At 33.1% G+C, this 15,492-nt stretch overlaps 1 pseudogene across 1 annotated transcript in view; it reads left to right on the forward strand.

Annotated features, from left to right (window-relative positions):
* LOC306664353 (mannosylglucosyl-3-phosphoglycerate phosphatase-like) overlaps positions 1–15,492 on the forward strand; it is a 70,354-nt pseudogene that overhangs the window by 19,593 nt on the left and 35,269 nt on the right. Inside the window, exons 3-4 of the transcript in view lie at positions 4,468–4,619; positions 14,573–15,153. The product of the transcript in view is annotated as a mannosylglucosyl-3-phosphoglycerate phosphatase-like (transcript). The remainder of the gene's footprint in view (positions 1–4,467; positions 4,620–14,572; positions 15,154–15,492) is intronic.

Consider the following 15,492-nt stretch of genomic DNA (forward strand, 5'->3'; position numbering starts at 1 on the left):
TAGTGATATTTCTTAAGTTCTTTTTCTTATTTTAATATAGCTACAGCAGTTTTCTTTTTATTAGTGTTTATATATTATATTCTTTACCATTTTTTCAACTTTTGGTATCTTTATATTTCAAATGCATCTCTTTTTTACTGCACATGGTTTTACTTTTCCTGACTTTTACATTCACATTCCTTTATTCTTTTTTTAAATTTGTTGGTTTTAGATATACATGACAATAGGGTGCATTTTGACGTATACATGCATGGTGTGCAACCCATTAAAATTTGATCCCATTGTTGTACGTGATGTGGAGTTACAATGGTCGTGAATTCATATGAGCATAAGAAAGTTATGTCTGATTCATTCTACTGTCTTTCCTTTTCTCATCCCCCCTTCCTTTCCTTCATCCCCCCCCTAGTCTAATCCAATGAACTTCTATATTTCCCCTACCTACCCTCCTTTGTTATGGGTTACCCTCCTGTATCAGAGAGAACATTTGACCTTTGTTTTTTTTGGGACTGGCTTCTTTCACTTAATGTGATAGTCTCCAGTTCCATCCATGTACTGGCAAATGGCATAATCTTCATTCTCCTTTTTAGCTGAGTAGTATTCCATTATATGTATATACAATATACAATATTTTCTTTATCCATTCATCTGTTGAAGGGCACCTGGGTTGGTTCCAGACCTTGGCTATTGTGAATTGAGCTGCTGTAAACATTGATGTGGCTGTGTCACTGTAGTATGCTGATTTTAAGTCCTTTGGATATAAAGCAAGGTCAAATAGTGGTTCCATTCCATATTTTCGGAGGAATCTCCATACTGCTTTCTAGAGTGGTTGTACCGGTTTGCAGCCCTACCAGCAATGTATGAGTGAACCTTTTTCCCACATTCTCACCAACATTTATTGTTCCTTGTATTCTCTGTAATTGCCATTCTGACTAGAGTGAGATCTCAGTATAGTTTTAATTTGCATTTATTTAATTGCTAGAGATGTTGAACATTTTTTCATGTATTTTTTGACCATTCATATTTCTTCTGTGAAGTGTCAGTTCTGTTCCTTAGCCCATTTCTTGATCGAGTTATTTGTTGTTTTGGTGTTAAGTTTTTTGAGTTCTTTATATATCCTGGAGATTAATGCTGTATCTGAGGTGCATGTGATTAAGACTTTCTCCCATTCTGTAGGCTCTCTGTTCATATTTGTGATTGTTTCCTTTGCTGTGAAGAAGCTTTTTAGTTTGATGCCATCCCATTTATTGATTCTTGGTTTTACTTCTTGTGCTTTAGGAGTCTTATTGAGGAAGTCTGTTCCTGAGCTGATATGATAGAGAGTTGGGCCTGTTCTTCCTTCCATTATGTGCAGGGTCTCTGGTCTATGCCACACTCCTTGATCCACTTTGAGTTGAATTAAAATACATCTTTTGCAAGTAGATTATAGTAGGGTTTTTTTTTTTTTTTTTTGCTTAATCTTTTTATCTCTTACTTAATGGGAGTATTTAGTCCCTTTACATGTAAATGTATATATCCTTCATTTGTTATAATCTAACTCAAGTTAGTCTTCTGTTACTTCCTGAATAGTGTATGAAACTTACAATACTTTACTTTCTTCCTAGCCTTTGTGTTCTCATTGTTATATAATTTACCTCTAAGTGTCATTCATACATGACATTATTAATTTTTTTCATTTAAATACTCAATTATAAAGTTATAGCCAGTCATAGTGGTGCACATCTATAATCCCAGTGACCCAGGGGGCTGAAGTAGGAGGATCGCAAGTTTGAGTACAGCCTCAGCAACTTAGAGAGACCCTAAGCAATTTAGAGAGATCCTTTCTCAAAATAATAAATAGGAAGGGTTGGGGATATAGCTCAGTAGTTAAGTGTCTCTGTCTCTGTGTTCAAGCCTTAGTACCAAAAAAAAAAATTACATATTTCCTTTTTCCAGTGCTCTTCATTTCTATGTATAGTTCAGTTGCATTTACCTGGAATCATTTTTTCAACTTGAATAATTTTCCGTAATATTTCTGGAAATACAGATTCAATGGAAATAAATTTTCTTTTTGTCTATAAATGACCATGTTTCACTTTCATTTTTAATCATTTCTTGTTGATCATAGAGTTTAGATTAGCAGGTATCTTTTTTTTTTCCTAAGACTTTTTCTAGTCTTCTGGCCTCCAGAGTTTATGTTGTAATGCCAGCTATCAGTAATGTTGCATACCATCACCACAATCACCCAACTAACCCTGCTCTACTTTAAGTTTTTTATCTTTGTTTTCTTAGCAGGTTGATTATGATGTGCCAAGGTAGTTTTTTCTTTGTATTTATCTTTTCTTTGCCTCACTGAGGTTCTCGAACATGTGGGTGGGTTCTTTTTTAATCAATCTTGGAGAATTACTGATCATAGCTCTTCAAATATTACTTCTGATTACAGACTCTTTTTCTTCCCCTCTTTGAATTCTAACTATTTGTATGTTGTGTATATTAGACTTTGTTTTCTGTTTAAGGCTTCTGCATCTTTTATACTCATAATCTCATTCATCCATAATTGACAGATATCCCCAAAACAGTCAGTGATGGATTGCTTACCTCTGAGAGGTTTTCAACTTTATGGAATTTCAGGTCATTTAATTCTTTCTACTTCCTTAGTTCTTTGATGTCCTAAAAACTTTTATTTGTTTGTCAAAATGGTAATGTAATCTGCCAAAATTCCTACTCGAGACCAGAAGTCCTACTTGATCCTTTTGTAGGTTGTTTAGTCTTAAATTTAGGTAGCATTCCTTATATTTTTTGTAGCATAATACCTGGTGACTGGCCTGAGATTTTGATTTGGAAATCATAAAATATAGACTACAGTTGAGACCAGGTGAGTGAATACATTTTTTAACAGAGGAATGTATGCTAGTCTCCCCACCCCTGCCCAAGCATGATTTAGCTTTCCATGGTTCCAATTACGTACTCAGCAGTGGTCTGAAAGTATTAAGTAGAAGTGTCCAGGAATAAATTATTCATATTTTTAAATTGCATCCATTCTGTGTATCATGAAGAAATCTCTTAATGTTCTGCTTCATCCCACCCACGGGTTGAATCATCCCTTTGTCCAGCATATCCATGCTTTATGTGCTGCCTACCTGTTGATTGTTCAGTTGCCATCTTAATTCTCAGATAAACAGTCATGGTATTGCAATATTTGTGTTCAAGTAACCTTTTTCAAAAATAAGTAAGTGCAAGAAAAATGAAGCTGGCACTTGGGATATGCCAGAGAGAATTCCCAAAGCTTGCAAACCTTAAATTAAGTCTGAGGGAAGAAGGGATACTTTCCTGTATTTGGTTGGGAAAGAATTCTGGTTTTGAAGAAATAGTATGTATGAAATAAAAGTTTGAGAGAACTTTACTACAATTCCTGTGGCTAGAGGACATTTTGAAAGAGGGGGGAAAGCTGGAAAGACATGTAGGAATCAGGTAAATCTTTAAAAGGATTTTTTAAATTGCAATTGGGGCCACAACAGTGAGTTGCTGGAGTGGATTGGAGATAGTCATTGAAATAGAAGAGCCTCTACAAGGTGTTAAAAGTCATAAAAAGGATGTCAGAAAGTGGAGAAAAAGGAAGGTAGAAACTACATAAATATAGGGAGGTAAATTTTGGTTTTCAGTACATAAAACAACAGATCAGAATCGTGCATAGATTTTTCAAAATCTAAGGTCAGTTCTTGAAGTGAGTGTTCTTATTGGATATCAGGACTTGCTGGCATGGCAAGCGGTAGATTTAGATAACATTGAGGCTTAGAAGGGAAACTTTGTCCAGCCTAAAATTAGTTTGGGAATGCCTCTTTTCTCTCTACTCTCCTCACTCCCTATTCTATTTATTGTGGAAATCAGAGAATGGGTAGTAGCCACTAGAGAGGGCTGGCTTAATAACTGCAGTCCTCAGGGGACGTTCAGATTTCAGTGAAAGCAAAGGGATGCATTGGATGAAGGAAGTATACAGTAATTAGTCTTGAGAAATTTGTTTACCCTTGGAACATTAGATTATAAGGCTTTAAAGAGGCATTCTCTTACATCAAACTCGATGCAATAAATTTAATTTAAAAAATTTAGTTAGACGTCAGATAAACCTCCTTTCATCTGGTCCCCAGGGGACTTAATTTATATTTAAGGATTTGTATGTTTAGCACAGTTTGTTTTGCTATGTACTTTAAAGTGTCTTCTTTTAATCCATTTCACATAATTTAATGCTATCTTTTGTGGTATAATACATTTCATGTTTAAATGGAAAATTATTTAAGGAATTTGTTTTTTAACTTTTCAGAATGCAAGTATGCTAAGAGGTGAGGTTTGTTGATTATAAGAAGTAATCTAATTAAAAGTTTTATATGTTTTCATATTTTAGTTTTAATTTTAAGGAAGATCATTTTGCTGTTTAAGATGCTTTGTTTCTTTATGAGAAAGGCATGAAATTATAGCATATAACTTTTTTTTTAGATTTGCAACAGCTGTGAAAATATTTGATTTCTTGAATCCACTCTTGATTTTTAGTGGTGACTGCTTAAATCCTTCAGTTTTAAGTACAATAACAAAAGGAAAGCATATGATGCTTATATTAAATGAATTGGGAGTATATTTTGCAGTTTTTGGTAAGTATTTATAAGATTTTTTTTTTACTCTTACTTGAAATTAGTGTACATGCTGCTTCTAGAATATTCTATAGACTAGGAATTAAATAACCCTGTTACAATTTATAAACACAAAGACAGAGCCAATTATCAGGATTGTTCAGTAAATCTGAAAATTTGTAGTCAAACCTGGGTTTGACTATGTGGTAATATTTTTAAGTGTGCCTGTACAAAAGTGAAAATTGTTATCAGAGTAGTTAAGATCATGAGCTTTGAGTTAGCTGGGCCTGGGTTTGAATCCTGGTTCCACTATCCTCCAGTTAAGTGATTTAAAAAAAAAAAAAAAGTGAGTAATCTCTCAAAGCTTCCATTTTATCATATGTAAAATAAGGAAAATAATGGTGCCTAGCCTAACAGTATTGTGAGGATTAAACAAGGTAATGTATATAAAGAAAATGGTATTTGCCAGGTACATAGTAAGCATTCAGTACATTTTTTTTTAAATGGACAGATAACAGGTAAGGAGCTGAAAGGTTATATTGGTGAAATTTGTTAGATTTTGACAAAAAGGTAATAGTTTGGACATTATTTGTCTTTGTTGAAATAATTAGGGAATTTAGGTAAAGACAGAGATTTATAGGGATATATATATCTAACCTCCATCCCATTTTGGGAATGCATAGTAGTTAATAGTGGTTATATTTGGAAGGTATAAGAGATTCTTTTTCATTTAGTAAGCTTTTCTAGATTTTTTTACAATGAATCAATGAGTTCATTGATTTCCACCTAATTTGAGCATTTGTTCTCATTGGTTCATCACACTATAATATTTTTACTTTAAGAAGAAAACATACATTATGAACATTTTTCTGTGTTATGAAATAGTCTGTTTTATTATGGTGAAATACAACAAAATTTACCATTTTAACCACTTTGGTAGTATTAAGCACATTCACATTGTTATGCATGAAATATTTTTTTGTAACATCAATGGGTGTATTGTATTTCATTCAATGGATGTTGTTTCATTGTTCAACAAATTTATTCTTAGAGACTCAGATTGTTTGTAATTTTTTTTTTTTTTTTGGCGGTGCTGGGGATCGAACCCAGGGCCTTGTGCTTACAAGGCAAGCACTCTACCTTCTGAGCTATCTCCCCAGCCCCTGTAATTTTTTTTTTTTAATATTTTTTTGGCTGTCACTGGATCTTTATTATATATATTATATATACACTGTGCTAAGACTCAAACCCAGTGCCTCACATATGCTAGACAAGCTCTCTACCACTGTGCCACAACCCTAGTCCTCTAATTTTTTTTGTATTTATAATAAAACTGGGAGTTTGGAGAGGTCTATCTAGGAAATGAAAGGACATTGAACGTTTTAGATGGGTATTAGGGAATGTTCATTGTAAGACAAGTAGAATGACAAAGCCAAGTAGTTAACAAATGGTTGCATAGAATCCTTTCACTCATGACATCCTTTCCAAACTCTTGAGTTTGGAATGTCTTGTTTCTTTGGGTGTCAGAGAGGATAAGGAATCACAGAAAAAAGGCATAATTGATTGTAATAGTTAACTGTTCTTTGTTTTGTCTACCACAGATTGAGGGATATTTCTGGAACTCTATCGTATGACTTAAGTCAGAATCTAGAATGTTCCATGTTTAAATCCAGTATATATTTGATAATAATTTTAGTTCATACTTTGAATCTGATCGTTAAGTTCTGACTTTCTTCTAATTACCTGTATTGTGAAAGACGGGAACTATGATTGTTGAAAACCATTGTGTTAGCAGCATAGCATGAGCCGTATAGTGTTTGTTTGACTCCCCTTTCTGAAGAATGTACAGATTTTCCATAAGTGATGTTATTTTCAGTTTATTTGAATTGTTTGTAACAAATCTATATTTGTTTGTTTTCAGTATTCTTTTTATAGAGTTTCAGGTGGTTTCTATTCTAAGAAGGTGAGAAAAATCTCAGTTGGTTATATTCAGCTTATCAGTTTTGCTAAGTATTATATGTAGTTTGTTTTGATATTTTAAATTATTTTTAATGAACTCAGTTCTATTTTGAGAGTATAAAAAAGTACTAAGATATGGAAAATAATCACTCATAATGCCATCATTTTATGTTAACATTTTGTGATATTTCCCTAAGTGTGGCTAGTTCAAACTGAGGTGTACTGTAAGTTTAATATATGCACTGTGTTTTTAAGACTGAAAACAGAAGAATGGAAAATATATCTAATCATTTTTTGTATTGATCACATGCTAAAATGATAATATTTTGGGATATTATGTTAAATAAATTCATATAAAATTACTTTTACCTATTTCTTTTTCAAATGTGGCTGCTAGAAAGCTTAAAATTAACATACGTTGCTTACATTGTGTTTATGTTAGTGATAGTATGGAGTATAGCATAGAGAGGCATATCTAAGGCTAAAAGGGGAAGGGAGGAATCCTGTGGAAAGGTCAGCTGGTAGATTACATAACCTTCAGTAGACTGTTAACAGCTAGTCCACAATGAAAGAAAAGGGAGGACAAAATCTAGAGAATTTATACTTTGACCCTCTTCACTTTCCTAATCAGTTCTTAAATTTCTGTCTGTGCCTTCCATTCATTTAATCTAATAGGAAACTAGCAGATAAAGATGTGCCAGCTAATGAAGTCCATAGAAGCTGGACTACCTGAACTCAGAGCAGGATAATAAAAGGTAGAGAGTAAATATGAAGGAATCTGCTATTTCTAGCATAATCACCTCATTAAAATGTATTGTAAATATATTATTAAGGACTGTACATCCTATTTTATGTGTTACATTATATTGTGAATGTATTAGGAAAAGTTATAAGGTACTGTATGGGAATTATTCAGGATATCTAGTTGTATTTGATATAAATCAAATGAAACAGAATTGTTGGTTGGAACAGCAAACAGTTAACTAACAATATTTTTAATGTGTGCCCCCAGAATTTGAGAAACTGTTTATAGTTTTTTATTTGTATGACTTTAAAATTTTTTATTGGTGCAATATAATTATACAAAATAGAGGAATGAATTATGCCATTTTTGTACCTGAACAAGATATATTTTGATTAATCTCATTCTTCAGCACCTCTTCAGAAGCTTTATCTCCCTTCCTCCCTCCCCTAACACTGTTCCTGTACCCTACCGGTCTTCCTTCTCTTATTATTTTTTAAAATTCGTGTATTATAATTATATACAAAAGCAGGATTCATTGTGGTATATTTATACATAGATGTAGAATAATTTGGTAGATTTTGTTCCCTAGTGCTTCACCATGCCCTCTACTCTTTCCTCTCTTGGGATGCCTCTCCTCTATGCTGTTGGACCCCTTCTGTTTTCATGAGATACCTTTTTTATTTATCCTTTTTTTTTTCTCTCTAGCTTCCACATATGAGAGAAAACATTTGACTGTTGACTTTTAGAGTTTGGTTTATTTTACTTAGTATGATGTTCTCCAGTTCCATCCATTTACCAGCAAATAACACAGTTTTGTTCTTTATGTATAAGTAAAGCTACGTTGAATGTATAACACATTTTCATCTGTTGAGAGATACCTAGGCTGGTTCCATAAATTGGATATTGTGAATTGTGCTACTATAAACATTGGTATATATGTACCACTATAGTATGCTTTTAGTTCTTTTGGATGAATACCAAGGAGTGTGATAGTTGAGCTATGTGGTGTTTTCATTCCTTGTCTTTTGGGGAATCTCCATACTGCTTTTCAATGTGATTGTACTAATTCAGAGTCCCACCAATATCTTCACCAGGATTTATTATTTATATTCTTGATGCCATTCTAACTAGAGTGAGGTGGAATCTCAGTGTAGTTTTGATTTGCATTTTTCAGAGTGCCAGGGATGTTGAACATTTTTTCATATATTTGTTTTACTTCTTTTAAGAAATGTTTGTTTTGATCATTTGCCATTTATTGATTGGGTTATTTGGTTTTTGTTGTTATGTTTTTTGGGTTCTTTATGTAGTCTGGATATTGATTCCCTATTGGAATCAGTTATCATTTCCTCTTCTGTGTATTTACTCTCTTATGATGTGTTCTCATCATATTTCTGACTTCAGAATCTAATCACTCTGTCATTTCCCCTATATCAACCTGCTTTAAGCATCTTGCTTATAGTTCTCTGGATTATTACTAGAAAATAGTTTCCCAGATTCTGCTTTTGCCTTCCCATAGATAATCTCACCATACCATCCACCATCTGACATTTTGAAATGTCAGATAATGTCCTTTTTCTATTAAAAAACTCTAGTGTCTCCTGAAGTTATTCAAAGTAAAACCAAGTCTTCATTGGATAATCAGACCTTATTATCTAGGATTCCATTACTTTTTGGATTCATATAATATTGCCTTGTCACTCACTCACTTTGCTGGTGCTGTCAGTCTTCTTTCTATTTCTCAGTCACTACTGGTGTATTCTCAACTTGAAGTCTGTGTTTTTGCTATTCCCTCTCTCTAGTAAACTCTTTCTCTCATGTATTTACATGGCTGGATTTTCTTGCTTAATTGTGGACTCAGTGTGACCACCTTTGAGGACCCTATTTCAAATTACACCCTTTTCTTTTGAATTCTATCTTCCTTTCTTGTTTTACTTTTAAAATTATTATTGGCTTCTAATATTTTACTTAGTTATTCTTTGTCCCCCTCATTCAATGAGAGTAGAAACTTTTTTCTGCTTTATATTTGCTGTATTTTTAACACCAAGAGTAGTCTGGCATGCAGGAGTTGCTCAGTAGTAGTTCTTGAGTATATGAATGATGATATCCATTTGCATGGTCTTCATTGTTTTTAAGGACATGAGACTACCCCAGGTTGCTTCATAAATTACAGTCTTATATAGTTCAGTATCAATTTATATTAATATAATATGGTTAAATACAATAAAAATCGTTCAGAATTATGTTATACAGTCTTAAATGGTTCAATGCAGTTTCAATATTTATGGCTTAAGTAAGAATGGGGATATTACATGCCACTATCTTAACTATCTTCTAAGTGAGGGTACTCATAATAAATGAAATCGTGATATTTATAGCAAACTGCTAGACATTACCTATTTTTACTCAATGTCTTGTTTTTTTAAAAAATAGACTTTATTTTTTAGAGCAGTCTTAGGTTCACAGCAAAATTGAGAAGAGTTTTACCATTTATCCCCTGCCCTGTATATGTATAATTTCTTCAGTTATCACCATCCTTAATCAGAATGGTATATTTGTTATAGTTGATGAACCTACATTGACATAGCTTTATCACCCAGAATCCATAGTTTACATTAGGGCTTATTCTTAGTGCTATATATTCTATGAGATTGGACAGATTTATAATGACATGTATATACCTTTATAATATCATAAAATAGTTCTGCTGCCTTGAAAATTTTCTGTGTTCTGCCGAATTCATCCTTCCTTCCCCTCTAACCCATGTTAATCACCAATATTTTCCCCTTCTCTGTAGTTTTGCATTTTCTAGAGTGACATATAGTTGGAACTGTACAGTATGTAACCATTCTAGATAGGCATCTTTTGCTTAGTAATATGCATTTAAGTTTCCTGTTTTGCTCTCTCTCGCTCTCTCTCTTGGGTTTTTTTTTTTTTTTTTTGTATTGGGGATTGAATCCAGGAATATTTCATCATTGAGCTAAGTACCCAGCCCTTTCACCTTTTATTTTGAGACAAGGTCTTGCTAAGTTGCTTAGAGCTTTGCTAAGTTGCTGAGGTTGGCTTTGAACTTGCGATTTGCCTGCCTCAGCCTCGCAAATTGCTGGGATTACAGGCATGGGCCATCACACCCAACTCCCATATATTTTAATGTTTTGATGATTTAATAATCCATTGTCTGGATGCTTTATTTACTCTTTCACCTACTAAAGGACATCCTCTTTTTATTATAATTAACACATTAATTGTATGAATTAATGGGTTTCCCTGTGTCTTTTATACACATGCATATATTATGCATTGTTTATGTCTGTTCTCCCTTCCACCCTCTCTTACTCCCTCTTCTTTCCTCCCTCTTGAAGACTTCCCCTCCCCAGCGTACTTTTTTCCTGTGTCATTTTACTTCACGTGTTATTCTCCTATTCCATTCATTTTCCTGCATATGACAGGATTTCCTTTTTATTTATTGCCAAGTAATACTCCATTGTGTATATGTACGATATTATCTTTATTCATTCATCCATTGATGGGCATATGGGTTGATCCCATATCTTGGCTATTACGGGTAGTCTGTTAATAAACAGGATTATTGCACAGGTATGTGTAGATATTTCTTTTGTATGCTGACTTTGTTTCATTCAGATATAGGCCCAGGTGTAGTATAGCTAGATCCTATGTTAGGTTTATTTTTAGGTTTTTTTTTTTTTTTTTAGTTGTCATTGGATCTTTTTATTTATTTAATTAATTTATTTATTTATATGTGGTGCTGAGGATTGAACCCAGGGCCTCACACATGCCAGGAAAGCGCTCTAAGACTGAGCCACAACTCCAGCCCCTATTATTAGCTTGTAAGGGAATCTTTGTACTCTTTTCAGTGACTATACTAATTTATGTTTCTGCCAATTGTTGGGATTAATGACACGTTAACTAACTCAGGCTGACTCCTTACTTCCTGGCGAATGAGCAAGATCAAGGCCTCAAAGGCAGTTTCAATAGTTAAGGACAATAAATTGGACCACCATCAGGGATTGGTTAACAATAGTTCCGCAAACGTGATCAGCTCAAAGTCCTAGGGGACTCTCACCTGCGTGAACCTCCCACGCCTTGCTGACCTTTAAGCTGATTGGTTCCCACCTAGCCTCCGCCCTACATAAAAGCTGTGCGAATTCCTCAATAAATGAGATTCCTGCTGCGCCATCCTGTGCTGACAGACCTCCCGGCTCTGGTGTGTTTCCTTTGCTGCCGGCACTCATCATCCTTCTCGGCCCGTATTCTCCTCAGGAGGGCCCTGAGGAGGTACAGTGGACCTTGTTGCCCGACAGGGAGCAACAGCCAATAGTTTATAAGAGTTCCTTTTTCTCCACATCCTTGTCAGCATTTATTTTTTGTTGTTTTGATAATAACCATTCTAACTGGGGTGAGATGGAATCTTAGTGTAGTTTTTTCATATATTTATTTATAAATTTCATTATATTTATTTTGGCTATTTGTACTACTTCTTTTGAGAATGATCATTTTCCCATTTTTGTTTGGATTATTTTTTGTTAAGTTTTCTGAGTTCTGTATACATGCAGAACATCTTAATGGTTCTGTTTTGACAGTTATAAAATAGCTGTTTTTCAAGTGTTTATGTAGATATAAATTTTTAACTATTTTGATTAAGTATAGGGTATGATTGCTGGGTTATATGGTGAAAACATGTTTAGTTTGGAAAAAAAAACCCTGCAAAACTATCTTTAGAAATGGCTATATCATTTTGCATTCCCAACAGCAATGACTGAATTACTTTTGCTCCACATCTTTGTCAGAATTTGGTGCTATTAGTGTTCTGGATTTTGATTATGCTCATAGTTGTGTAGTAAGACTGTCATAATTTGTATTTCTATGATCACATATGATATATTGCATCTTATCATATGTTTTCTGACCTGTCAAAGACTTTGGCTCAATTTTATTTAGGTTGTTTCTTTTCTTATTGATGAGATCTAAGAGGTCTTTATATGTTTTGGCTAGCAAACCTTTTTCAGATGTCTTTCACAGATATTTTTTCCCCTAATATTTGGGTTGTATTTCAGAAGAGAAATGTTTATTTTAATGAAGTCCAGCTTTTCAGTCTGTTTTGTCTTTAATTTTATGTCTAAAGAGTCATGGTCATCTAGGTTACCCCTGTGTTAATTTTAAAAGCTTTATACTTTCTGCATTCCATTTTTATTAATCATAGTTAAGGATCTGTTCTAGACTCAATTTTGCAGGTGAATGTTCAGTTTTAGCACCATTTGTTGAAAAGACTGTCTTCTCTGTTCTGCTGTCTTTGTTCCTTTCTTGAGGATCCATCTACTGTATTTATATGAATCTTTTTTAGGGCTTTTATTCGTTGTATTGATCCATTTGTCTGTTTTTTCACCAATTACCTTGTCTTGAATACTGCATGTAATAAGTCTTTTTTTTTTTTTTTTAGTTGTAGGTGGACACATTACCTTTATTTTATTTATTTTATTTTTATGTGGTGCTGAGGATCGAACCCAGTGCCTCACAAATGCTAGGCAAATGCTCTACCTCTGAGCTACAACCCCAGCCCCATTTAGTAAGTCTTGAAGTCAAGTTGTATCAGTCTTCTTCAGTATTGTGTTGGCTATTCTGTGTCTTTTCATGCTCCATATGAACTTTAGAATAAGTTTGCTGATATCCACAAAATAATTTCTTTCGATTGGGATTTTGATTAGAGTCTTATTGAATCCATTGGTCAATTTGGGAACTAATATGTTGGCAATATTGAGTCTATACGTGGATGTTCAGTATATCTCTATTTATTTCTTTCTCTGATTTCTTTCCTCATGAAGACTGTATACATATTTTATTAGATTTATATCTAAGTATTTCCTTTTGTGGGGTGCTAATTTAAATGGTATTATTTTTAATTTTAAAATCTAGTTTTTCATAGCTGCAACATAAGAGAGTGATTGACTTTTTTTATTAACATTGTATCCTTTCACCTAGTCATAATTTCTTGTTAGTTCCACTGTTACATCTTCATAAAATTTGTGAATACCAAAAGTGTTATTATAGGGAATTGTAAGTGGTTATTTAATTATTACAGGTTGAGTGTTTTTATCTAAAATAATGGTACCAGAAGTGTGTTGAATTTCAGAATTTTTTTTTTATTTTGGAATTTTGGCACATACATAATGAGATATTTAAGCATTAAATTAATTTTTTTCATATATACCTTAAACACATAGACTGAAGATAATTTTATATAGTATTTTTCTACTATGTTTTGAGGTCAAATGAGGTCAGTCACATGAGGTCAGTTCTGTGATTATCCTTAGTGTTCCCATCCAGATTTCTGACCTTAAATCCTATTTGTTTTCTGTCTCCAAAATCCTATGGCATCATGTTAGTGCTCAAGATATTTAAGATCCGGGAGAATTTTATATCTTTAGGTTAGGGATGCTCAGCCTGCTTATCACTACCCATAAAGACCCCAACAAAGACTTTTCCCAAGAAATGATGAGAGAAGTAGTCTTAGTAGTAATATACATTGGTGAACTAAAAAAAATCACTGATTTTTATTTTCAAAATTACCACTTATTTAGCCTCATAAGGAGCACAGCTCTTTCAGGAAATGTAGTAGAGCTACATGAAGAATTTTTTACTTTATTTTTCACAGTGTGATGGATTTTTTTAATAATAAATTCATTTTAGTTGGAATTAAAGATACCTTTTTGAAGTAGGTAAGTGTACCTACACTCACTAAAAATAAACTTCAAATTTATATGTTATTAACCTAGGAGTAATTATATCATTGTATTTCCCCTATATTATAAGGTTTCTTTTCCTTCCTTCCTAATAGAAATAGGAAAAACATTGAAATGAATCTGACATAACTTTCTTATGTACATGTATGAATACACCACAGTGAATCTCAACACATACCTCCACAAGACTGGAATCCTAATTAGAATAAGATATATTCCATGTTTGTATAGATATATCAAGATAGATTTTACTGTCATGTATAACTAAAAAGAACAAATAAAAATTAAAAAAGAATTTTGGTAATACAATGCTATCTGAATTACAAAATATTTCTGTACAATGAACGCCTCTAAAACTTTCATTTGTAAATGGAAGTTGGAGTAATTAAGAGTGTGTGATAAAATGCTTGCTCTTAACACATAGTCTTGCAAGTGTTGAAAATTCTATCATTCGGAGAACTACAGTAATTAAACATGAAAATGAAATAACAGAAAACATTTCGTTTTTTTAATAGGAAACCATGAGTTTGATTTTGGAGTGGATATTTTGAAAGACTACATGAAACAAATGCAGTTTACATGGTTTCTCAGTAATGTCTATGACAGATTTACTTCTGAACCTTTTGGACATGGTGCAGTGAAAAAAATCTTTCAGTGGAACAATATAAAAATTGGGTTGATGGGATTAGTTGAAGAAGATTGGCTAGATACCCTGGCTACTGTTAATAAGTCGAATGTAAACTATAAAGATTATGTTGAAGTTGCTAATGAAATAGCAATAGAACTTAGAGAAGAAGGAGCAGATCTTGTTATTGCAGTGACTCATATGAAGTGGGGAAATGATACCAGGCTTCCCCAATAAGCAGAGGGGGTCAATTTGATTCTAGGAGGCCATGACCATGATTATGGAATCAGGAAGGTGAATGAAACTTGGATTGTCAAAAGTGAATCTAATTTTAAAACCTTGACAAAAATAAATGTAAGACTCTTTAGTACATGTTTTCAATATGTATTTGAGAAAGTGGACATTTTGAGTTACATGGAAGAAGATTCATATATTAAAGCAATAGTAAGAGATTTTACCCAAAACATACAGGTATATGAACTGATGATATTATTTAGGTACAGACTGATCACATGAACATTGATTGGATAGTAATGAAACATAATAGTATGTAATTTGTAAATAACCAATACTGCAGATGGCACTTTCTTCCACTACTTAAATGTTTTTGCTGTATTAGATTTTGACTTTCATATTCCACTTACATTTTATTTTGGTTTTATAAGTAACAAGAATTTAGATTGACTTCAGTATTTAGACTTATTTAACTGTCACTATGAAATCATTTTTCTGTACTTAAATTTTGCAAGAATTTATTCTTTAGTGAGGGGATTACTACTCAAAGAAGCACTGGGTTAACAAAATTACAGG

The sequence above is a fragment of the Sciurus vulgaris genome, assembly GCF_902686455.1.
Source record: "Sciurus vulgaris genome assembly, chromosome: 6".
In the NCBI taxonomy this organism is placed as follows: domain Eukaryota; kingdom Metazoa; phylum Chordata; class Mammalia; order Rodentia; family Sciuridae; genus Sciurus; species Sciurus vulgaris.